This window comes from Gopherus flavomarginatus, chromosome 16 (assembly GCF_025201925.1).
Source record: "Gopherus flavomarginatus isolate rGopFla2 chromosome 16, rGopFla2.mat.asm, whole genome shotgun sequence".
Taxonomy (NCBI): domain Eukaryota; kingdom Metazoa; phylum Chordata; order Testudines; family Testudinidae; genus Gopherus; species Gopherus flavomarginatus.
In genome coordinates this window covers 20,816,478-20,832,076 of record NC_066632.1, presented here as the reverse complement: position 1 = coordinate 20,832,076, position 15,599 = coordinate 20,816,478, and the positions used below count along the sequence as shown (strand labels likewise).

Sequence of the window (15,599 nt, the reverse complement as noted above, 5' to 3'; positions counted from 1 at the left end):
AAATGAATTATCTGGACCTAATATTATTGTGTATTTATTTGTTGCGTAATTAATGTAGATTTGCTAAATGCTAAAAATATATAAAAAGCAAAAATTTGTACATCTTTGTTTAAATGTAGTCCATTTTAATAACTTGTTTTCAATAATGTACTCCGTATATTTATTGGTTGCAGTTTCATATGTGAAAGACCATGGAACTTATATTTTGTCATATTAAATAAACACTAAATAATACAAAACTTTGGCGTGCCAGCTGAGATAACCCCTTTGTGCTGATTTTCCTTCTTAGAGCTGTATTCAATCCTGCTTCTAGTTTGCTTTAAAATCTCTCTGGAGATAACAGGGGCAGAATGAGGGGTCCATTTCCTTACTGTAAACTTATGTACCTCGACCCAAAGAAGCTTTGAGTTATGTGTGCTTTTCAGATATGGGGTTTTCTGGTTGTAGAGGGCTAGATAGAACCAGCTCTGAACAAAGTGCAGCACTGCTGTTACTTCCAACATACAAATATTATGGCAGCTTTGGCTCCTTCTTCTAAACAAAATAAACTCCTTTTGGAGTCTATATTCATTTTCCCCAACTGACAGATGCCAGGAATCTAGTTTTCAAAGACTCCCCCAAATGTATAGTTCAGAGAAAATACCCATCCCAAAACAGCCCAGTTTATACCCCTAAACACTCTTTAAAGAGATTGGGAAGCAGCTTAAGAACACTCAGGCACAACTCCCATTGGTTTAAATGGATGTGTTGCATGAGTTGGGGTCTGTACAGTGATATGTACCTTTTAGTGGCTATAGGCCGTATCCAATGCCCATTGAAATCCATGGTAAAACTACCATTGACTGAAGTGGGAGCAGAATGAGGCCCATATTCGAATAGAGGTTCAGGGTGAAATTCTGGCTCCACTGAAAACCAATGGCAAAATTGCCATTGATTTCAGTGGGGCCAGGATTTCACCCGCAAGGTTTAAAGTGGGAGTTTAGGGTAGACTTCTTATGTTTAACCTGCTCTTTGTTAAAGTTACTTTGTCTTTAGGATTCCACAAGATTTGAGCACAACATGACATTTTCTTTGGTAATTAAAAACTTATACAGAAAAGCTCGATACTTTAAAAAAATGTATTTAGAACTACTGTTTTCCAATCCCGATTATTATTACTATAATTATTATTGTTTAACGTGATTGGCCTAATTTAGTATCCTTGAAGTTTGTTTTGTCTGTCTGTCTGTCTGTCTATCTATCTATGCACACACAAATGCATACAGACAGACAGATATACATATACACACATAAACAAACACATGCATATATACAATTATGTGTGTGTATGTATGTGTGTATATATATGTATTAGTGTGTGTATACAAACATGTATTTGTCTACTACTGTGTATACACACACACTATACGTTTAGACAACACACACTACTAAGGTCATCCCTGATGTGTCTTGAGAGCTATTTACAGTAGAAACAAATGCTTGAAGAAGCCAATAGCTCCATAAAACTTTATAGCATTTCCTTTACACATTTCAAACAATGGAACAATTTCCTGAACCTGGAAACAAAAGTTTATTTTAGTGGTAGCCTAGAAGTCTTTAAAGGTACAATTAGTAGAGCGTGCTCAAATGTGGAGTGTCTGTATGGCGTTCTTATTAAAAATGGAGTCAGGACCCTACCTCTTCCTGGTGTTTTTATGTATTTATTCATTATTAGGCAAGTTACAAATATCAAACAATGCTTTCAGAAAGGCTGTGACATTTAATTTTACTGTCATTTAACAGTTCATTGAAAATTCCTTTTATTTTTCTGGAAGAACTGTCATTTCCCCGTTCATTACAGTGAAATACTGCTAAGCAAATCAAAACTAGGTTTGTAAATTTCTTTCTGCCTGAACCAGTTTTAGCTTAACGCTCTGGCCCTCTGACTCTGTGGGCCTTGGGTAATTACAAATAGAATAATAGGGTCTTTTAACCATTCCTTTTAGGTTTTTATTTTCTACCCATGCTGTGTAAATCTATTGAGAAATTGCTCAAGCACAGAAAATAATTTGGCGTATACTGGTGGCTGTTCACTAAGTAGTTCTGTATCTAGTCTTGGTCTCCTTTCTCTTAAACACTGTATCTGTTAAATCGTCAACAACATTTTCCCTTCCTCCTTCAGCGGTAAACTGTCAAGAAACAGTTAGACTTGACAGTTAAGGGTTAACAAAATCAGATCCATTTTTGCTGTAGCTAAGGGAGGAGTGGGTTTTGCTGGTTCTGCTTTCTTGTAGCTGCTTCTTTTTTAAACCCAACACATACAACTCCAAACTTTTTCATTGCCACAGTGCGAAGCAACAGTGTAGTTATTTATGATTAATTAGGTTAATCCTGACTTTCCGGGGGGAGGAGGCATGAATTTATTTCAACTCCTCTTTTTCTTTAACGAGTCATGTTCCAGGACTGATTCATTTTTGATTGTTGTTTTTGCTGCTTTCTTGAGAGGTTTTGTTTTTCCTGTCTGCCTCTCAATCCTTTCCCAAAGATCGCTGTAAAACCGAGAAGGAAATAAAAAATGACTTACCTTTCCCCTGTCATCCGTGTCAACCCAGTGTGAACTTAAAATGGCCTCAAAAAAAAAAAAAACCACAGACCAAAGTTCCATTTTTTTATAAAAAAAAATCCTGCATTATTATTACTATTAACATCATCATTATTATTGAGCAAAGGGCTTTTAGTTTAACTGAGAACATGAGAACATTAGCAGAAATACTCATGGCTTCTATGTGAATTTAGTAGTTTAAAACTTTTGAAGGTTATTTATGTGGATGGCCCTAAGCAAAAGCCCTGAATGGCTCTCAGAGAACACGTGATGTCATTAAACTAAGTTTTATGGTTTGGGGGAGCTGACAAACCCACAATATATTTACATCATATATAATCTTAACTGTCCACCATCGCAGCTGCTAGAGCTGTTTAATGCTGGGACAGTGGGACAAGGCATTTAGTGTGGATTACGGCGTCTCAGACTGCTGTTAGTGAAGGTACATCTTACCAAATGGATCCCAAGCGATCTCAGTAAGTTAATTTCACCCCCCTCCTTCTCTCTCGCTTTCTGGGGAAAAAAATCCATTGCATCCAGTGAGTCTTATTAAAATAGAGCGCTAAACTCTGATGGGCACGGAATTCTGTAGATACTGTGAGGGGGGAGGGCTTTGCTTCTTTTACTGTATGGCAAACTAGTGTGTATGTCGTTTTAAAGTAATATAGAAGGCGTATAGGACGAGCAGCAGTGAGGAATCTTATCTGGAAGGAATATCAGACACTCTCCCTCTTTCCCCAGGGCTTGTGGAAATAAGATAAGGCCAGAAAGCTCCATATATTACTGGTTAAGCAGAGACATTTCTCCCCCCACCCCTGTCCTACCCCACTCTAGCTGTAGACAATAAAATACTTGAAGAAAGTGAAAGGTGGAGGATTGGGGGTTTGATTCTCCTCCTCCTTTTGGTTTTAAAACTCTGATCAGATAGTTTCGGCTCCTGTGTGAGTTGTTGTTGTTTGTTGTTGTTGTTGTTGTTTTTAAATCTTTTTTTTTTAAAGGAACACAGTATAGAGTTTGCTTTTTTTTAAAAAAACGTTACTGGGTGGTGAAGTGCATGCGCATTGCTGTGGGGGGAGGTTGAGCTGGAAAGAGATCTGGAAGTCTGACTTCTGTACTCCTTTGATGCTGTTGGCAGGTGTGTAGAGGAAGGCTTGAACTCAGAGCTATGCAGGGATTGGAACTAGGCCGAAGAATTTGTAAACTCTCTGTCGCAGATAAGGACTAAGGCTATAAGAGACGTGGCATTTTTTCTTCTTCAGAAGAAGAATGGTATGATCAGATTACACAAGGTGCCATTAATGCAATCCCTGCTTCTCTCTTTTTGTGTCCCCCCCCCCTTCCACAACCAGGAGATGTTGCTCTTATTCCTCGTGTGTCCTTGGGTTAATGTAACAATATACCTCCAGTGGATAGGTTTCAGACTCCAGCAATGCAGTCTCGAAATGTTCAGTCGAAAATGGGGCAAGCCAGAGTCCAGACACCTGTCTGGAGCACTGTTTGAGTGTGGAGAAACAGATTGGTGTTTGGGTGGTTTGCATTCAATATTGTTTGCAACACACCTAGGCAATGGCAGTGTTGGGAATGTAGGGCCGGGCCTCATATTTGAAATCTAACCACAAAGACTATATTATATGCAAAGTTAGACATGTCATATTCAGTGAATGGGGGGGGGGAGAGGAGAATCAGGAAATGTAGCAGTGACTGGTAAATACGTAAGAATCCCTGCCTCGGATACTGCTTGTGTTGTCTCAACTGTACTTCCAGAGAGCGTCTTGGTTTGTTTACATACCACGTTTCCCCCCCCACCCCCAGTTCATACAACTGGCTACCTAGCAATGAGTTCTCTGGATCTAAGAGTCAAGAGAAGTGTGTCATCCCAGAAATAACTGCTACTCGCCTTGTTTTATTGACATCCAACTCGTGATCAAACGACCCTCGTGTTAAACAGCGAAGTGAAAAGAGGATTTCTCTAGTTCAAAGAAAAGGAAGGAGGGCGGTGTGTGTGGGGGATCTGTCTGTGAAGGGGACGGGTGTGTGCGTGTGAAGATATAAAATGTTTTGTTGCGCTTAAAACAGAGACGGTGCAAGGTGAAAGTGTAGGGCCGGATATCCCAAGAGCTCAGCTCCCGTTTAGATGCCTAAATGTGGGAATTGGACTTTCAGAAATGTTCAGCATCCGGTAGATTCCTTTGAGAACAATGGAGAATCACACTCACAAATACTCACTTAAGAACAATCTGAGGAACACTCATTATTCTCAATAGTTTCCTCGGAGCTGATCTCTGACCCAAAAAGCCCAATTCTGCATTCTCTGCACCCTGCAAAGAAACCAGTGGAGTTTTTGTGGAGTTGGGGAGAAAAGGAGGATCCTTCCCAGTAAGCTTTAGAGTCTTTGTCCTCCAAACTTTCATGAAAAAGGTGTTCCTGGGGAAAATGAGGAGTTCCTCCAAGCAAACAGCCTTCATTGTCATTAGTGATTTGAAAATCGGGACACTCTGTATCCAGGGAGGGTTGTAACCTCTGTCCCTTTACAGGAAAGCAAGCAAAATTGTGACCATAGGCCCCTGTGTATACATAGCCCAGATGCCTTCAAGTGGGTGTTGTTGGTGTTACTTATGGTCTTTATAAGATGCTTCCCAAGCCTTTGGCCTGAAATCCAGGCTCTGATCCCACCCATACAACTCAGCGACAACATCCCACTAGACTTCCAGGAGATTCAGGCCTAAATACTCGTTGTTACCTAGTTATTTATGTCGCGATAAAGATTCAGCCAGTTTCAATAAACAGCAACTCTTGCTGAGTCCCTCAGTAAGGTTCTCAATTAACTTAACACAATGGAGCCGTATTCTGTACCCTCTTCACACCAGAGTAAATGATGAATTTTTCCGGATTTGCAGTGTGCAGTGGCCAGAGCAGAATTGGACATCGTCAGGCTATTTGTACACGCTGTAGACACGCCTTCAGATAGGTTATTCTTTGTACAGGCATAGGTGAAATCCTGACCCCACTAGAAAAATTCCTTTGACTTGAATGGAGCCAGGTGTGTGCTAAAATAAACCAAAGTGTAGTCCTTTAGTTAGGGGAAGTTCCCATTGAAGTATATGCTAATTTTGCCTGAACAAAGACCCTTGGGTGTAGAGTATTTAAGTTTGTCTATAAGTAGATACTGTGTACATACATGCACCTATAAAGTACACCCTTCATGTGTATCCAGCATATAAAGGGTCATACAAGAGATATACACAGTGATATAGTGTATGTATAGAGATCCATACATACTTATTAAACATAGATGATATATTGGACCTAATTCATCCTGGGTGTAAATTCGTTAACTTCTGGATGTTACAACATGGGACTGATCTTTGTTGCAATCTTCTGCGATGATACAATAATAATAATAATAATAATAAATGATTTGACCAAATTCTCCATTATGGACCAAATTTTCAAGAGCCCTGCACCCACGATTGGGGCCAGATTTTCCAAAATGTCTCCGAAGCCAGCAGTTCCCCAGTGTTCCCCTAAGGGCTCTTTTCTCTAAAAAGCTTCTTGTCCAGCCAGCACTCCCAGCCATATGTGTATACATCTGCCCCTCCCCCTCTTCTCTGTCTTACTGGGTGAGTTCTTGGGCCCCTTAATGGTGCCACGAGTCCCTTCTGGTGCGAGATCTCTCTTCCGAGGAAGAAGGTGAGCTGGGTTTGGCCTGCTCTTTGCAACACAAGTTGAGCAGTTGCGACAACGAGGAAATGAAAGGTACAGTAGGGGTGCCATCATTTCTAAGTGGGGTGGGGCAGGGGGAGGACCCAGAACACAGACAGTTTTTGCCCACCCGATCCTTAATTTCTTCCTCTCCAAACAACCGAGTAGATTGAGATCACTTCTGCTGTTCACACTGAACCGGGAGTAGCAGCACTGGATTGATGTGTCACTGTTTTAAGTCACGGCCCGGTGGAGTAGCCTCTTGGAAAGGGGGTGGGGGGTGAAAAAAAAAGACAAGAAAAGGGATGCCCTGTTAGCAGAAATAAATCGCAACCGCTTCCCGAGCTTTCTGGCCCTTTGCGAAGCAAAATGCAGCCCCGCTGCAAGACTAGTCCCTAGGCGCGGTAGCTGCTGGTTCTAGGCTCTCTGGGGCTCCGAGGCCCGGGTGGACGCATGGGTTCCATGCTGCAAAGCGCTGAGTGAATTTGGAAGGTCCGAAGCTGTTTCATCGGCAGGTGGCTTCAATGCAAATCTCGGCTCCAGCCCGCACGTGGGCTTCCAGAGGGTTGTTTTTCCTTTTCCTTGCCTGACCTCCAACTTGTTCCAGGTTTAATAACCATATAACAATGGGGGTGCTGGAGTGAATAGACTGTAGAGTTAAGTCTTAAACTAAGTCAGGCTTCGTGAAAATGGAGATGCATTTACAAACATCCCCCATTTTCTCCATAGATAAAGGTTATTTTAATATTTAGTGTGGCCAATCCCCTACTTTGCCTGGGGAACACACCGCCATAACTCTGTGCCTGGACAGAAGCTTTAGCGTTTTGTGTCGCAAAGCACATTTCTCTTATGAACGAAGGACCCAAGGTTTCAATGAATTAAGAAGTTTCTTCATAAGGAGACGTGGCACTTTTCAAAACCAGTCATTTTGGTCGTGATAGCAAAGAACAAGCCCTTTGGATTTCTTGGCTCCTTGTCTCTTCCCCAACTCTGAGTTTCAGGGGGGGAAAACCTCGCTCACACAAATGAACTGATACAATTGGTTTTCACCTGGAAATCCTATTCATAAATATCGTTATTTGTTTGTGCTTCAAGAACAAGATTGATCTGGCTTAAGAGTTACTAGTTCATTTCATCTTCTCCAATGGGGAAGTTCTTGCCATCTGAAATCGTCAATTTTTAATTTAGGTTTCTCCAGAGTTAAATAATTCTGAGACGTTATGATCAATGCAACGTTTGTGTTTCCATCCCTATGACTCTTCTCTGTATTATTATTTTTTTCTTAATGTATATGTGGTTGGCTAACATTTCACCACGAGAAGATGGAAAGTTAGGTTGGAAGATCTGTGTACTTTCATGGCACCCAAAATAGCCCCAGGAACCCACCTGGCATGCGCAAAGTGGAGTCACGTGATCACTGCTCTCCAGGCAAGAGAAGGCGTTTGCACACACCCTGAAATATGTTAAAAAACAAACAAAAAAGAATTAAATCTCTTTTGATTAGCAAAAGCAAATGAGACATTCAGGCAAGTTTGTAACTATAGCAGTCATTTCTCCTCCTCCTCCCAACAGGTGATACAATATTAGCAAGAACTTGATATTTTACCTCAGGTTGCACCGTTGTGGGAGGGTTTTTTTTTAATCGGAACATAAATACAGTCCAAGTTCTGCCACCGTATAGAGGATAAATCGCAGGGCTCAACTATATTAATCTTTGTGCGTTGTCAGTTGGGATATTTGAGATTCAGAGGCATTCTGCTTAATTTGGAATTAAAATGGAGCTAAAACCTGTTTCCCTGAAATTACTTTAGCTGCAAGATATTTACACGTAGCCTTTTAAACTACCCGTTTTGGGAAAGGAAGGGCTATTACTTTAAAATAACAGCGCTTCCTGGCATTTTAGTACCTTAAAATCGTACATTTCGTACTGGAAACATTTATGTTAAAGGTGAACAAACTAAACTCAGCCACAATAACCAAGAAAACAGAAAGCCTTGAGTTCGCAACTCCAAAATTGCAGCCACTGCGAGTCAATGTAATTGGGTCACATCGTATTATAACAGTGGGAATATTTCATTATCTATTGTAAGAAACAACCAACATCTGTGCTCGCCCTGAACAAGACTTGCAATTGAGATAACCTCATTCCATTTTTTTTAAAAGGTAGAGTTATAACTTTCTTAGTCACCCTCAGAAGATTATACACAGAAAGGTTTGCAGTTGCCAAAGATATGCTATATTCCAAAAGTAAACATTTATTCGGTCCTTCACAGTCACCATATTTGATGTGCCTTGTAAATAGGATGCCAAAGCGAAGAGAGCGTTGGGAGGTTTCACATTACGGACAGGATCCGATTATTTCCAGGGAATCCTTTGCAAAGCAAATTTAAGGAAAGCCTATTTTCCAAGTATACTCCTTTCAAAAAAGAATTGAAAGGTGCTATAGTTTCAATGCTCCACTCATAATGAAAAATAACCATTCAAAAGGCATTTAAAAGCACGTTGCCGAGTATTGCCAAGGGTATAAAAAGTAAATATTTGTATTGAGTACAGGCTAGAATGCTCTGAGCTTTGTTATGGGTACTAAGAGATTTAAGACGCTGCATGTCTGACACGGGAAGAAAGTTTTGGTGTGACTTAAAATGTAGATATTTTCTTTCAAGAGGGTCTTTCGTTGTCTAATTCTTCCTTCGGTTATAGGTTTACTGATTAATTTTTTAAAAAATCAGTGTAAATTATTGTCATTTCCTCAGCAGATTTGGCTGCCTTGGTTCTTAGCTTAAATAACATTTTTTGAAAACTGTTTCCATTTCAGGATCAATGAAATAGCCAAATTCAAAATTTTGTTTGCCACCTTCATACCTTATGAATTAAAAGTTTTTTTAAAAGAAGGTTAATATTAAACACTCCTGTTTACAAGAAAAGCATTGTGCGTATTAATTACCTATGTGAGCGGAACCATAATGCCTTCGAACATAAGTTTAGTGTGGTGCTGAATCCAGAAAAATGGGCTAGCGAGAGGTGGAATGAAGAAATCAAAATATCCAGCTGAAGAAAGGCACACTCCAAGGGTGAGATTCACTTTGTTTCAGCTCGCTGCTCTCTGATTTTCTCCCAGTGGCTTTTAAACATCAGCTCCCCCTTTTCCTCTCTCTTTTAAGAGTCACGGTGCAGAGATTTTCTGCCTATGCAGATTGTACTGATGGATTGATTTTATTGATTTAGTATCTGATTCTAAAAGAGCATTCCTGTCAAATGATGTTTTGATCTGGGTTTTCCCGGTCAAGAGTTGAATTCCGAGTTATCGACTTTTTTTTTTAACTTGCGATTTCCCTTTCTCCTGGCAGATATGAATGTACTTTCCCTTATTACCCCCGCACGAATTGGAGATGCCTATCCGTTCACCATATCACTTCTTCATTTAGAATGAGGAAGCCTTCCTTAGTGCGAACCCCCCTCCCACTTTCGCTTCATTGTTCCACTGATCAAGATTGTTGGTTACTATTTTTTAAATTCCATATTTGTTTTCCTAGCCAAACCAAGAAGAGAGAGGATTTGAGGCAACAAGATAGTTTGATAGAAATGAAGACATATCATGTTATTTCCCCCCCTTAGAGTATTTATTCTGTATCCTATTCATTTTCTCCTCTCCCTTAGTAGATATATCTATATAGACATTATATATATAATCCTCTCTTGGCACTCAACAGATTTCTCTAATTCATGTATCAACAACAAAATAATCACATGGGAAGAGAGAGCTGCTACTGTTGACCTTTCTATTTATTTCTGTTCGCGGCAGGATTAGAGTTTGCTTGAGTTTAGGTAACATGAACTGGAGTGTAATCTACAAGGAACTGTAGTCATTTTGCAAAGTGAACATAGCTAGAGTTTATGGATGATCCTGTAGGGCATAGCCTGTATGTATCTTTCTTTAAAAAAATGAAACTTTCTTTTCTGTAGGTTTGGCCATGACAAAATGGAGAGAAACAGCAGTAAGTAATTCTTTCTTTCTTTCTCTCTCTCTTTCTTTCTTTCTAAAACAAAACCAAAATCAATGTTCTTGGTTTTGAGACTCACAAGCTGTGATTGCATATATTTTGTTTCATCTTTCACAAAAGGGATGGCTGACTAGACTTTTATTACAGGAGGTTTTTTTCCTGTCAGGAAGGGAGGGGGCGGGGGTTGTAAACGCAGGTAGGTGTCCGTTTTGATCTGTCGCTAATCACAGGAAGTGAGGGGGTCTGTGTCTTTAAGGTTGTAAATTCCACAGATCCGCTTTTACTTACATTCTCAAAGGTACCTCCGAAAAGATTTTTTTTAAAAAAATAATCTCGTGCTATGGTCTGGCAATTGTCTATTGTGCCCAATATACCTCTGCACTGTTGTCGTTAAAAACAAAACAAAACAAAAGTAGTTGTATCTTTTGCCTGGATCCCCAGCCTAATCTGAGGGAAGACATAGTGGAAATATTTGGAGCTGATTTTCTGCTAAGGCAATTAATAAGATCTAAAGACCCATTGGCATTGGAGATGAATGCATCCAGTAGCTTCCTAAAAAGGTCTTCAAACTTTCCTCCCCTTGTTAATAATATTTGCCCTAAAAATATTGAATTTATTTTGCTTAAACATAGCCCGAAGAGAGGTCAACTGAGCGTCTTCTATGGGGGAGGACAGCTATCCCTATTATTAATTATTATTATTATTATATCTTGTATTATGGTTCTGTTTGGTATATTCCACTAGGTTGATAGGCTTATGTAATTAAAGACAAGGTAGAGGATGGTTGCTGTTTTTCCCTCCCTTTTTCTTTCTGTTTTATATTGTGTACTTTTGTGGCTGTGATGCATAATATCCGGCAGGAGAAAATCATACTTTACAAAAATGACTAAGATTTGTGAGCTAACTAGGCTTCCCAGTAATAAAAATAGAAACACACACACACAACCGCTTTCCTTGGAACTCTGAGAGCTAAAAGGTTAGGTATACGCTCAGTAGGCATAAGTGCAGAGTAAGGCTTTGGGTATGCTTGCTTGATTGCTACATCTGATTAAATACATTTAAGTGAGAAATTAACAGATTATCAAAGAGATCCATTTTCGACACCCACAAAAAACGATCTGAGCCTATGTGTGTATATAATCCGTGCTGAAGGCTAACTTCTTTCTCTACAGTAGCTTTCAGTCTCTCTCTCTCCCCCTAGCTCGCTTTTTTTCTCTCTCTCTTCCGGGTATGGTGAAAAGTGACCTCTTTCCATAAAATAGCATTCAGTCTCTCTCAGTGTGTGTATGTATGTGTGTATACACATTGTACTGTTTTTATAAGACAACATTCAGTCAACGTATGTTGTAAATGAATGATCTAATAGACATTCTCCAATTAAAAACAAAGAGCCCCCATTATTTTTCCTTTCCTGACACTTTGGGTCGGAATAAAACATTTGACTGTTGGGGCGAGGGAGGATCTTTACCTATAGACACAACCTGACACTTTACATCTGTCTCTGCTTTCCTTGGGTACCTGTCTCTGTCGAAATTAATTCCCCATAATACTGTGGAGAACAGAAATATAAAGCTTTAAAAAAATAGTGCAGTCTCAAAGTTGCTGGGTCATGTGTAAGCGAAGAAGTGGAGTATGAACAAACCTATATTTTATGTTAGTTTCCTACCATGCTGCACTGGCTGATGCACTATCCCTGAACTAATATCTAATTCCTCTTAACTTATTCCAAATGGATGCTTAAAATAAGATTTTCGGATCTAGGGAGTCTGTTATTATTAGTATTCGCTGGCATTCTGTTCTGCCCTCATTTCATCCCACCTTCCACTTTTTCACCGAGCCAGTTTCAGCTGCTGAACTCTGGATGGGATCCAAACAATCTGTTGCCTTCACAGCCCCGTTGCAATCTCATGTGGGTGCATGTCTGGTACCCTAGGTGTTCACCTTTCCCTTTCCCCAGGTTTTGGTGTGAAAACCCTTTAGCCTTTCCAGGAATCGAACAATTATTCAATGAATCCGAGGCCAAACTGAACGAGCTTAGCCATCTCTTTTTGCAATAAGGCAGCCGATTTCTTATCAGGTTTGAATTGATGCTAGAGGCCTGGTTCTGTATATCATTCTTGAGATTTCTCTTGTCCAACTACGCGGCTCCTTTTGCTTCTGTAGGCTTGACTAATGACTGCTGCAAACCACAATGCCTGCAGAATTCTAATCGCCAGGATAAGCCCGGCAACATTTACACTTCTAAATTTATTTTGAAGTATTTTACAGCAGTCCAAGTTTAGTTAAGTTCTGCCTGCTGCTCTGGAGGTGCAGCTACCACCCTCGGAATGACTGAAACTAATAAACGTTTTATTAAAAGGTTTTGATGGATTCACCTTGGGGATTAACTAAGATAATAGTTTATTACACAGTGAAAGATTAAACTGAAAGTACCCTAGTGAAAAAAAAATAAACATTATAGATAACAGAAAACTCCTCTGCAACCATTATAGTCCATTGTTGTCATTCTCCACTGCCCAATGAAATTTGTTTTAAAAAATACCTCATTTGGTAGCTGAAGGCAATTAGAAGGTTTCTCCAGAACTCCATGTGTCTTGTTCGCTCATTAGAGTACACATGGTTCCGATTTTATACTCTGTATATTTGTACAGAGTGCGGGTGATCGACAGAAAATCGAGATAGGTAGGAATATCCAAAGATATGAATCTTATGCAGAAGAATAAACTAATCACACTAGATCATTTTTCTTCATCAGTCCTAAATAACTAATTCCAGTGCTTTAAAGAACTGTTTTCATCACCTAAAATAACACTGATACACACAAACGCGTGTCTGTCCCTGTGTGTATATATGTGGGTGTGGGTGTGCATATATGTGTTAGTTGTGTATGTGTAAAACATACACTCACATGCAGAGATATGAATAGATACACAAATACTTTAAAACAGTTTTAGATGTGGAATATGTAATATTTACACTTCAAAACATAATATATCTGATACATGGCTTTAGTATGCATATATATGTACAGTACACTGTGTATATATATATATGTGTGTGTGTGTGTGTGTGTGTGTACATACATACATATATTACAACTACAATGTACTGTACATATATATATATATATATACAGTGTATATATAATAAATGTCTGTGTAAATCCTGTACATTTTGAATATAAAAGCTGTATTCATTAAACTGGCTAGGAGAATTGATATCTGTAAGGTTTTAATAACAGCTATTGATTCAAGCACTCACCAGTTTATAACCTATATTGAGGAAATCTTTGTACATCCAATCTAATTAGACACTCTATCACATATATGTATGGTAAGAGCAGTTTGACCATTTGAAACCCAAGGCAGAAAGGGTGCTCTTTTGTTGCCCTTTGCTTAGGAAGTGTCCAGTGATTACTTCACATCCCCAGAGAAAGCCAGCACAGAATTGATTTTAAATTGCAAAGGGTGTCCGTAGCGACCAGAAGTGCCTGCAACCTGTGCTTCTTATTTCCCCATAGACTCAGCTTCAGAATGAGAATCACCCATCGGAGTTTTCTCTTTGCCGTTTAAACGCCCAGCTGTTCTGTGGCGAAAGTCACACGAAGTGTAGCCCCAGTTCAGCTGGATTATTTACTCTTGCGCCAGCTAGGAAGGGAATCCAGAGGAAAGAGAAAGCATTTAGCCGGACGATCTGAGGCAGGGAGGCTCTCTCAGCAACACTGAAAATGAAGGCATAATAGGGTTTATCAGAGTCACCCTAAAGTTAGCTGCGGGTCAGGACAACGTAGCCAACACTTATATTGACCCTTCAACCTCATGAGAGGTTGGAAAGACTTTCTATTCCCCTGCACGATTTAAAATAACTAATATTCTCGCTCTAACCCATTATGCTGTCTCAGTGGCTAAGCTCAAATCCTTTTTTTTTTCTTTTCTGGGCATCGGCTGTCAAAGTCCTTCTCAGGAGTTAGGTGCTATCTCAGAGAGAATCAAACTATAGAAGTATCAGAGGGTAGCCGTGTTAGTCTGGATCTGTAAAAGCAGCAAAGAATCCTGTGGCACCTTATAGACTAACAGACGTTTTGGAGCATGAGCTTTCGTGGATGAATACCCACTTCCTCAGATGCATGTCAGAAGAAGTGCATTCTCTGTAATTATTAATATTATCACTCTGGGGGAGGATTTCCAGGCTAAATGGGTTAAGCTAGTAAGTGCCACTCAAGAAGAAACTTTCTAGGATGATACAGAACAAGAGCCGTCTAAAGTTTGTATATATTTCCACAGCATACAATAACATCCACTGAACAGTTCTCTCTGCAACTCCCCCCTCCCCCCATCCCCGTAGAAGACCAATGTTTTCTTTACAACTTAACCTATGGTTCAGCAGCATGAGATGAGTCATTACAGGTATTGTTTGTGTAGAAAAAGTCAAGGAGAAACCCTATAGCCTATATATATGTCACTTAAAAGGATCCTCCATCAAAGTTTTTTCTCCGTGCTGGAAAGGATAGAGCAGTCAGACTCAGAAAAGATTGGATTCCGAATGTATTGATTATAACTAAAATACATATTTTCAGCCTTTTAAATAGGGTTGAAGAGGCTAAAGGAGAAAACGCAAGTGATCAGTGGTAGTTATTTGACCATTACAGACAAGGGAATATGGCATAATAAATAAATAAAACTCTACCGATCGCAGGTTTATTAGTTAATTTCAAATCTTTTAAACAGTTATTCTTTAAGGACCCTCGAACAGGTTTGCTTTGCTAGCTCTCCAAGCTGCAACACATATATTTTCTTTTCGAGCTAAATGAAATCACATGAGAAGTTATAAAGAATTGAGACATAACTCGTTTACCCATCCTGGCTACTTTGATCTATTTAAAATATCTCTTAAAAAAAAAAGTAAAAGCATGTTTCCTAGCAAGCAGGAAGTTATTTTTAGGCTCCATGTAGGTCAAGTCTTGACGAGTTCATGAACTGAGGCTATAATAATAATAATAATAATAATAATAATAATAATAATAATAATAATAATAATAATAATAATAATAATAATAATAATAATACTTTTGTAATACAGATTCAAATCTCCTCTCAGCTAAAAGGAGTTCTTCGCCAAAACCAGATTTTCAAGGGAGGCTTGGGAAAAGGTGATAGAAAGAAAACCAACAATTTCTCCAGCATAAAAATGAAACATCAAATTAGTTTGCCTCTGGGCTTCATTTTTCCCCTTCTACATTATAACTAGTTATTGAACTAGCTAGAAGATCTAAAGGCCATTTGTGAGGAGACAAATTTCAATGGAGTTCCCCCATC

At 39.3% G+C, this 15,599-nt stretch overlaps 1 long non-coding RNA gene across 2 annotated transcripts in view; it reads left to right on the top strand.

Moving 5' to 3' along the window:
* LOC127035766 (uncharacterized) overlaps positions 1 to 15,599 on the top strand; it is a 68,266-nt gene that overhangs the window by 18,179 nt on the left and 34,488 nt on the right. Inside the window, exons 1-2 of one of the 2 annotated variants that reach the window (XR_007769934.1) lie at positions 2,980 to 3,057; positions 10,247 to 10,278. This is a non-coding gene — a long non-coding RNA (uncharacterized LOC127035766). Of the gene's footprint in view, positions 1 to 2,979; positions 3,058 to 10,246; positions 10,279 to 15,599 lie in introns of those variants that run through there. The other variant, XR_007769933.1, reaches the window with a different exon arrangement.